The following is an 8,922-nucleotide window of genomic DNA, read 5'->3' on the forward strand; positions in this document are numbered from 1 at the left end:
CATCTCGGTTCGAATCCGAGTGGCGGCATTCTTGAAAAAGAATACAATAGATTAGAAATCAATTCGAAATTTACAATTTTGTAATGGGACCTTCCCCTTATGCTATTTGCAACTTTAGAACATATACTAACTCATATCTCTTTCTCAACGATTTCAATTGTGATTACGATTCATTTTATAACCTTATTAGTTCGTGAACTTGGAGGATTACGCGATTCGTCAGAAAAAGGAATGATAGTTACTTTTTTCTCTATAACAGGATTCTTAGTTTCTCGTTGGGCTTCCTCGGGACATTTTCCATTAAGTAATTTATATGAGTCATTGATCTTCCTTTCATGGGCCCTGTATATTCTTCATACCATTCCTAAAATACAGAACTCTAAAAATGATTTAAGCACAATAACTACGCCAAGTACTATTTTAACGCAAGGCTTTGCCACATCGGGTCTTTTAACTGAAATGCATCAATCCACGATACTAGTACCTGCTCTACAATCTCAGTGGTTAATGATGCATGTCAGTATGATGTTATTAAGCTATGCAACTCTTTTGTGCGGATCCTTATTATCTGCCGCTATTCTAATCATTAGATTTCGAAATAATTTCCATTTCTTTTCTAAAAAGAAAAAAAATGTTTTAAATAAAACATTTTTCTTTAGTGATATTAAATATTTTTATGCAAAAAGAAGTGCTTTAAAAAGAACCTCTGTCCCTTCATTTCCAAATTATTACAAATATCAATTAACGGAGCGTTTGGATTCTTGGAGTTATCGTGTCATTAGCCTAGGATTTACCCTTTTAACCGTAGGTATTCTTTGTGGAGCAGTATGGGCTAATGAGGCCTGGGGATCCTATTGGAATTGGGATCCTAAGGAAACTTGGGCATTTATTACTTGGACCATATTCGCAATTTATTTACATAGTAGAACAAATCCAAATTGGAAGGGTACGAATTCTGCACTTATAGCTTTGATAGGATTTCTTATAATTTGGATTTGTTATTTTGGTATAAATCTATTAGGAATAGGCTTACATAGTTATGGTTCGTTTACATTAACACCTAAATGATTACATAAAATAAAACCTTCATGAAATGAAGGTTTTTACTTTTATGTTTTATTTGAGAACCCCTTGAACGCCTTATCAAAGGGTTCTCAAAAATTCGAGATAGATCTAATTATACTTTTTTACTTATTTCTGCATTATATACTTTTTTACTTATTTCTGCATTAATAGAGCAGACGAGTAAAAAAAAGCAAACCTATTTAGGATAATAATTGGATAAGAGAGCCTCTACCCTGTCAACGGATAGGGAGAGAACAAAATCTGGATAAATACCAATTCCTATTACTGGTAAAAAGATACAGATTAAAATAAAGAGTTCTCGTGGTCCAGAATCCACAAAATTTGCGTTTGGAACATTAAATAGCTTGTATCCATAGAACATCTGGCGTAACATAGATAATAAATAAATAGGAGTTAATATCATTCCAATTGCCATTACAAAAGTAATTAGTGTTTTTGGCATTAACAGAAATTTTGGACTAGTAATTAGTCCAAAAAATACTACTAATTCTGCGACAAAACCACTCATTCCTGGTAAGGCAAGAGAAGCCATTGAAAAGCTACTAAACATGGTAAAAATTTTAGGCATTGGGATAGATATTCCCCCCAGTTCTTCGAGATAAACAAGACGCATTCTATCAGAAGCGGTTCCTGCCAAGAAAAAAAGTGTAGCACCAATAAATCCATGGGATAATATTTGTAAAATAGCTCCATTGAGTCCAATGTTGGTTATGGAACCAATTCCTATAATTATGAAACCCATGTGAGATACAGAGGAATAAGCTATTCTTTTTTTGAAATTTCGTTGACCAAGAGAAGTTGAAGCTGCATAGATTATTTGGATCGCTCCTATTATTACTAACCAGGGCGAAAATAGATAATGAGCATGAGGTAACAATTCCATGTTGATCCGAATCAATCCATATGCTCCCATCTTTAATAATATTCCCGCTAAAAGCATACATGTACTATAATGTGCTTCCCCATGGGTATCTGGTAACCACGTATGTAGGGGTATAATCGGCAATTTGACAGCATAAGCAATAAGGAAGCCAAAATATAAAAGTATTTCCAAGGTTGCAGGGTATGATTGATTAATTAATCTTTCCAAATCTAATCCTGGTTCGTTGGAACCATATAAGCCCATACCCAGAACTCCGATTAAGAAAAAAATGGAACCGCCTGCAGTATACAAAATAAACTTTGTAGCTGAATATAGACGCCTCTTCCCCCCCCACATGGATAAAAGTAAGTAAACAGGAATTAATTCTAACTCCCACATGATAAAAAAAAGTAAAAGGTCTCGCGAAGAAAATAATCCTATTTGACCACTATACATTGCGAGCATCAGGAAATAGAATAATCGCGAATTCCGTGTAATTGGCCAAGCTGCTAAAGTAGCTAAAGTAGTGATAAATCCTGTCAATAAAATAGATCCTAATGAAAGTCCATCGATTCCCAATCTCCAGTGGAAATCGAAGACATCTATCCATTTATAATCCTCCTTTAATTGGATTAAGGGATCCTCCAGTTGGAAATGATAACAGAACGCATAAGTCATTAGAAGGAATTCTAATAAACAAATAGATATAGTATACCACCTAACGACTTTGTTTCCCTTATGAGGTAAAAAGAAAATTAATGAACCTGCAAATATCGGCAAAACAACAAGTATTGTTAACCAAGGAAAATAACTCATGATAAAGTGATAAAGACAAGATACGTTTTGACCAGAAAAGCCCGTGCTCGATTATTTCGAGCACAGGCTTCTTCGGTAAAGAGGAATCAGACGATTCGAGTGAAGTTTTTTGTAACGTATCAATAAGATAGAGCCATGCTACGTGTTGTTTCAGGCCCTAAATAAACGCGGACACTTAAAAAATCTGTCGGGCAGGCAGATTCACATCTCTTACAACCCACACAATCTTCGGTTCTCGGCGCGGAAGCAATTTGCTTGGCTTTACATCCATCCCAGGGTATCATTTCTAATACATCTGTTGGACAAGCTCGTACACATTGAGTGCATCCTATACATGTATCGTAAATTTTTACGGAATGTGACATTGGATCTATAAATTTTTCTTTTCAACATAAAATTTTTCGATCTGGTAAAAATGAAATTAGTACTATAATGAGTCATATGTATTGTAGACACCAGACGAAGCAATGGTTTATCCAAACTTCAAAAAAAAAAATCTATTTTTTAATCTGTTTGTGAGAAAGCGTGAAGAGAGCCAAGAGACTTTAATTTTGGATTTCAACAATAAATAAGAAATAAGAAAGAATTTTACGAATTGTACAGACGAATTCGAATTAGCCAATAAATTGGCTATCGTCTTTTCAATATAAATTATTGCAATATTCAAATTGCAATATCAATGAATTACAAATACAAAAATTCATTTAAGTGAAAAAGAATACTATGCAATAATCTACTAAAAAAAATGGATATTCTCAAATAATACTAAGAAAATAGTATTGATTTCTATTTATTTTAATATGTGCGCCTTTGTTTAGAGGATTCTATGTCTAATTATTCAAAAGTCTAATTATTCAATAAATTAGATTGATTGATACGAGTGGATTTCCTATTACGATGGATGGAAGAAAGAATGGATAGTCCAATAGCGGCTTCAGCAGCTGCAAGGGCTATAACAAAAATTGCGAAAATATCTCCTTTTAATTGGCGACTATCAAATAGATCAGAAAATGTTACGAGATTTAGATTAATTGAATTCAGTATAAGTTCAAGACATATTAGAGCTCTAACCATGTTTCGGCTTGTGATCAATCCATAGATACCAATCGAAAATAAATAGACACTCAAAAAAAGTACATGCTCAAACATCATTAACTAACTCCTTATCAATCTCGATTCATTTCAATATGAGGGCAAGAATTGAACCGATTCAATTAATTACAATAGAACAATTACACAACAAAAGAAAAAAAAAAAAAAAAAAAAGGAGGTATTTGTTGGCAGTAGATGGATTTTACTAAATCAAAATTGTGATTCTTTAGTTATTTATTTTAGATTTGCAATTCTTATAATTTGTACTTTTTCTAAGTTTTCTTATTGCCGAGCCATAGTAATTGCACCTATTAAAGAAACTAGAAGAATTATGGAAATGAGTTCAAACGGAAGATAAAAATCGGTTGCTAAATGAATTCCAATTTGTTGAACATTATTTATGAGACCCTGTTCTACTATTTGGTTTGATCTTGTAGTCCAAAGAATTCCATACCACGACGTATCTGGGATAGTAGTCATTAGTGAAAAAACAATAGTTATACAAACGAGTGAAGTGAACCCATCTCCAATAGTCCAATAATTCTTATCTTTAGACCATTCTGAGCCATTTACGAACATTACAGCGAATATGATCAAGACATTTATGGCTCCCACATAAATAAGAAGTTGTGCGACAGCTACAAAGTAGGAATTTAATAAAAAATAGAATAAGGATATACAAACAAGAACTAATCCCAGCGAAAAGGCAGAATAAATGGGGTTGGTAAGTAATACTACTCCTAGACCCCCTAGTAGAAGAACAAATCCCCCAAATAGCATAAGAATCTCATGTATTGGTCCAGGTAAATCCATTATGGATAAAAAGAAATTAATAGTATAAAATTTTTCATGAACTGACTAAAACTAAAGGATTCAAGGAAGGAAAAAAGGATTAGGGTATTTTTTTGTGTATAAACTTATAGTTATAAATTATATTATATCACGAAAATCTAGTCTGATTTAAAATAAGAAATAATTTCCAATAAGCAGTAGTTTTTCGTTTTTCTTTATAGTTTAATTTTAAAGTTTAATAAAGAATTATTAGATTTTTATAACAGAAAGACAAAATCAAAGTTTAGTAATCAGTAATCGTTCTTGAATTCGAAGATTTTTCTTTGTTTATTTTACTTTCAGACGAATTCCTAATTGTTTGAATTGTGTAATCTCCCATTATGGAGATTGGTAACCGACTTAAAGCAATTTGATTGTAATTCAATTCATGACGATCATAGGTAGAAAGTTCATATTCTTCAGTCATTGATAAACAGCTTGTTGGACAGTACTCAACACAATTGCCACAAAATATACAAACTCCGAAATCAATACTATAATTAAGCAATTGTTTTCTTTTAATATCCTTTTCAAATCTCCAATCCACAACGGGTAAATCTATCGGACATACGCGAACACATACTTCACAAGCAATACATTTATCAAATTCAAAGTGGATTCGCCCTCGGAAACGCTCTGGTGTAATTGATTTTTCATAAGGGTAGTGAATCGTTATAGGTAAACGATTTGTGTGGGATAAGGTAGTTATGAAACTTTGACCTATGTACCTTGTAGCACGTATTGTTTGTTGACCATAACTCATGAACCCAGTTACCATAGGGAACATATTCATTCTAAATATCTATGAAAAAGATATGTTTCTTTCTCTTGTTTGAGAGAGCTTTTGTGTTGAAAATATTCTTACTATTATTGTATTATCTTATTTATAGTGAAACAAGTTGAGAAGAGGTTGTTAATAAGAGATTGCCCAGGGAAATAGGTAAAAGAAATTTCCATCCAAGATTTAATAACTGATCCATTCTCATCCTCGGTAAAGTCCATCTTATTGTGATAGAAATGAAGAGAAATAAATAAGCTTTAGTTAATGTAATAAATATACCCATTGTCATTTCCAAAATTCCAACTGCTTTATTCATTTGGAAAAAATCAAAAAAGGATATATAGGGAATAGATAAATTCCACCCGCCCAAGTAGAGAACTGTTACAAATAAAGAAGAAACTAATAAATTTAGGTAAGAAACAAGATAAAATAAACCATATTTGATACCGGAATATTCAGTTTGGTAACCTGCTACTAATTCTTCCTCCGCTTCTGGTAAATCAAAGGGTAATCTTTCACATTCTGCCAAAGAAGAAATTAAAAAAACCAGAAAACCTATAGGCTGACGCCAAATATTCCATCCAAAAAAACCGTATTTTGACTGTGCTTCAACTATATCAACTGTACTTGAACTGTTAGATAATCATAGTCGGTGATAACATCACAGTTCCCACCGCTATTTCAAAACCGTACATGAAACCTTAGCTTCATACGGCTTCTCTATGATCAGAAAAAGGAAAGGACTGTTTTGTTCCTAGCCCCGGGGGCGTAGATAGAATTAGATAAAATAAAATAGATTTGAAAGTCCTAAATTAGACCAAAGGAATTCCGTCTGCTAGAATAAGAAAAAGCGCTTCCGAATTGATCTCATCCTTTATAATATAATGAAAATTTTTCTTTGTTCAGTAATAACTTAATCTTGGAATAAAACACTTGTTACTTGTTATAGGAATTCAATTAATAAATGGAAAGAGTTGGGTATTAGTTCATGAGCAATTCTGCATGAATATGGATAGAGGAAGGAAATAATGAAAATTTTTTCTAGTGCACTCCATATCTTTTTTACTATTCTTCTTTCCCCAGGGAGGGGGTATTTAAAAAGAAAAAATGGATAAAGGGTTAATTCGTTCTTGATAGCCATTTCCTTAACAAGTGAATGGGAACATACTCTGGATCGGAATCCGAAGAAAGTACTACTTGATAATTTCTACAAATTGCAAGTCCTTATTATGATTCCTTTTATGGGCAAAAATCTCTAATGTTTTAGATTTTCCATTACTAATCCTTTATGTACTTTAGTGTTCCTAACCCTTCACTAACTTTTGGTGGATTCTTCTTATGGATTATTAAGTTATAGTAATAACTAGGAGTATTCTAGTAATGGAATTCCATATCGTGAATCCTTTATTCTTGGCCGCTTCAAGATATGATGACTAATTAAAAAATATCAACCTTGGGATAAAGAGTTTACACTGCTTATGTTTACTTCCACTTTTTTCTTGTACGTAGGAAATGAGATTTTTTCTTTTTACTACAAATTTATAAGCTGTTTTGTTTCACTCATATAGCTATCTAGTTTAACTTACCAACCCAAATACTAAATAAGAAAAGGAATATAAATAGTTAATGGATTTTATAGGAAAAAGATCTATTTTAACGAATCACACGTAGAGATATTGCTAGCACACAAAAAGTTAATGGTATTTCATAACTAATGGATTGAGCAGCAGCTCGTAGACCGCCTGAAAAAGAATATTTATTATTTGAGCTATATCCTGCCATAAGAAGACCAATAGGAGCTATACTTGAAATGGCAATCCATAAAAAAACACCAATACTAAGATCGGCTAAAACAAAATGATATCCCAAAGGGATAACTAAAAAACTTAATAAAACTGATATGACTGCTATAGAGGGTCCAATGCTAAATAAAGAAATATCTCCTCGGGATGGCAGAATATCTTCTTTAAAAAGTAGCTTAGTCCCATCTGCTATAGCTTGAAGCAGGCCCAGGGGGCCAGCATATTCAGGACCAATACGTTGTTGTATCGACGCAGATATTTCTCTTTCTAACCACACAATTACGAGTACCTCTATTGTTATTCCCAAAAGGAGGGTCAAAATGGGTAGAATCGATATCAGTCCATAGACTTCTTTTAATAATTCCAATTTCGAAAAAGAATTGATAGTTTCTACCTCTACCCTATCTATTATCATTTCAACGATCAACTTCCCCCATAATGATATCTATACTACCTAATATCGTCATGATATCAGCCAATTTCATTTTTTTAACTAGCTGAGGAAGAATTTGCAAATTAATAAACCCGGGTGGACGGATTTTCCATCTCCAGGGGAAAAGGCTATCATCTCCTACTAGATAAATCCCTAATTCACCTTTTGGGGCTTCTACTCTTACATAAAGCTCTTGTCTTGACAATTCAAAATTGGGCGAAGGTTTTTTACCAAGAAATTTATACTCAAAATCATTCCATTCAGAATTATTTTCTTTCTTAAAGCGTCGGACTTCTAAATTTTCATAAGGTCCTCCAGGAATTTTTTCTACAGCTTGTTGAATTATTTTGATGGATTCCCTCATTTCACCAATTCGTACTAAATAGCGAGCTAACGAATCCCCTTCTTTTTGCCATTGGACTTTCCAATCAAATTGGTTGTAAGACTCATAAGGATCTACTTTACGAAGATCCCATTGTATTCCAGAAGCTCGTAACATCGGTCCCGATAAGCCCCAATTTACTGCTTCTTCTCCGCTAATAAAACCTACTCCTTCAACTCGCTCTAAAAAAATTGGATTCTGTGTAATAAGTTGTTGATATTCAACAACTCCGCGTAAAAAATAATCACAGAAATCTAAACATTTATCGATCCATCCATAAGGTAGATCGGCGGCTACTCCTCCGATGCGAAAGTAATTGTGCATCATTCGCATACCTGTAGCAGCTTCAAATAGATCATATATTAATTCTCTCTCTCTAAAAATATAGAAAAAAGGAGTCTGTGCGCCGAGATCCGCCATAAAAGGTCCAAGCCATAGCAAGTGAGAAGCTATCCGGCTTAATTCTAACATAATTACCCTAATATAGCTGGCTCTTTGTGGTATTTGAATATTCTCCAAGAATTCTGGTGCATTTACTGTTATTGCTTCTGTAAACATAGTAGCTAAATAATCCCACCTTGTTACATAAGGTAAGTATTGTATAATAGTTCGGTTTTCCGCGATTTTTTCCATTCCTCTGTGTAAATACCCTAATATGGGTTCACAATCAATAACATCCTCACCATCGAGAGTAACGATCAGTCGAAGAACACCATGCATTGATGGGTGTTGAGGGCCCATATTGACTATCATGAGATCTTTTCTTGTAAGCGGTAGACTCATATCCTTTCTTCCTTAATTCATTATTCCATGAAAATGGATTATTCCATGAATTCC

Source organism: Triticum urartu, unplaced genomic scaffold (assembly GCF_056163025.1).
Source record: "Triticum urartu cultivar PI428250 unplaced genomic scaffold, HENAU_Tu73 scaffold887, whole genome shotgun sequence".
NCBI classification, from domain to species: domain Eukaryota; kingdom Viridiplantae; phylum Streptophyta; class Magnoliopsida; order Poales; family Poaceae; genus Triticum; species Triticum urartu.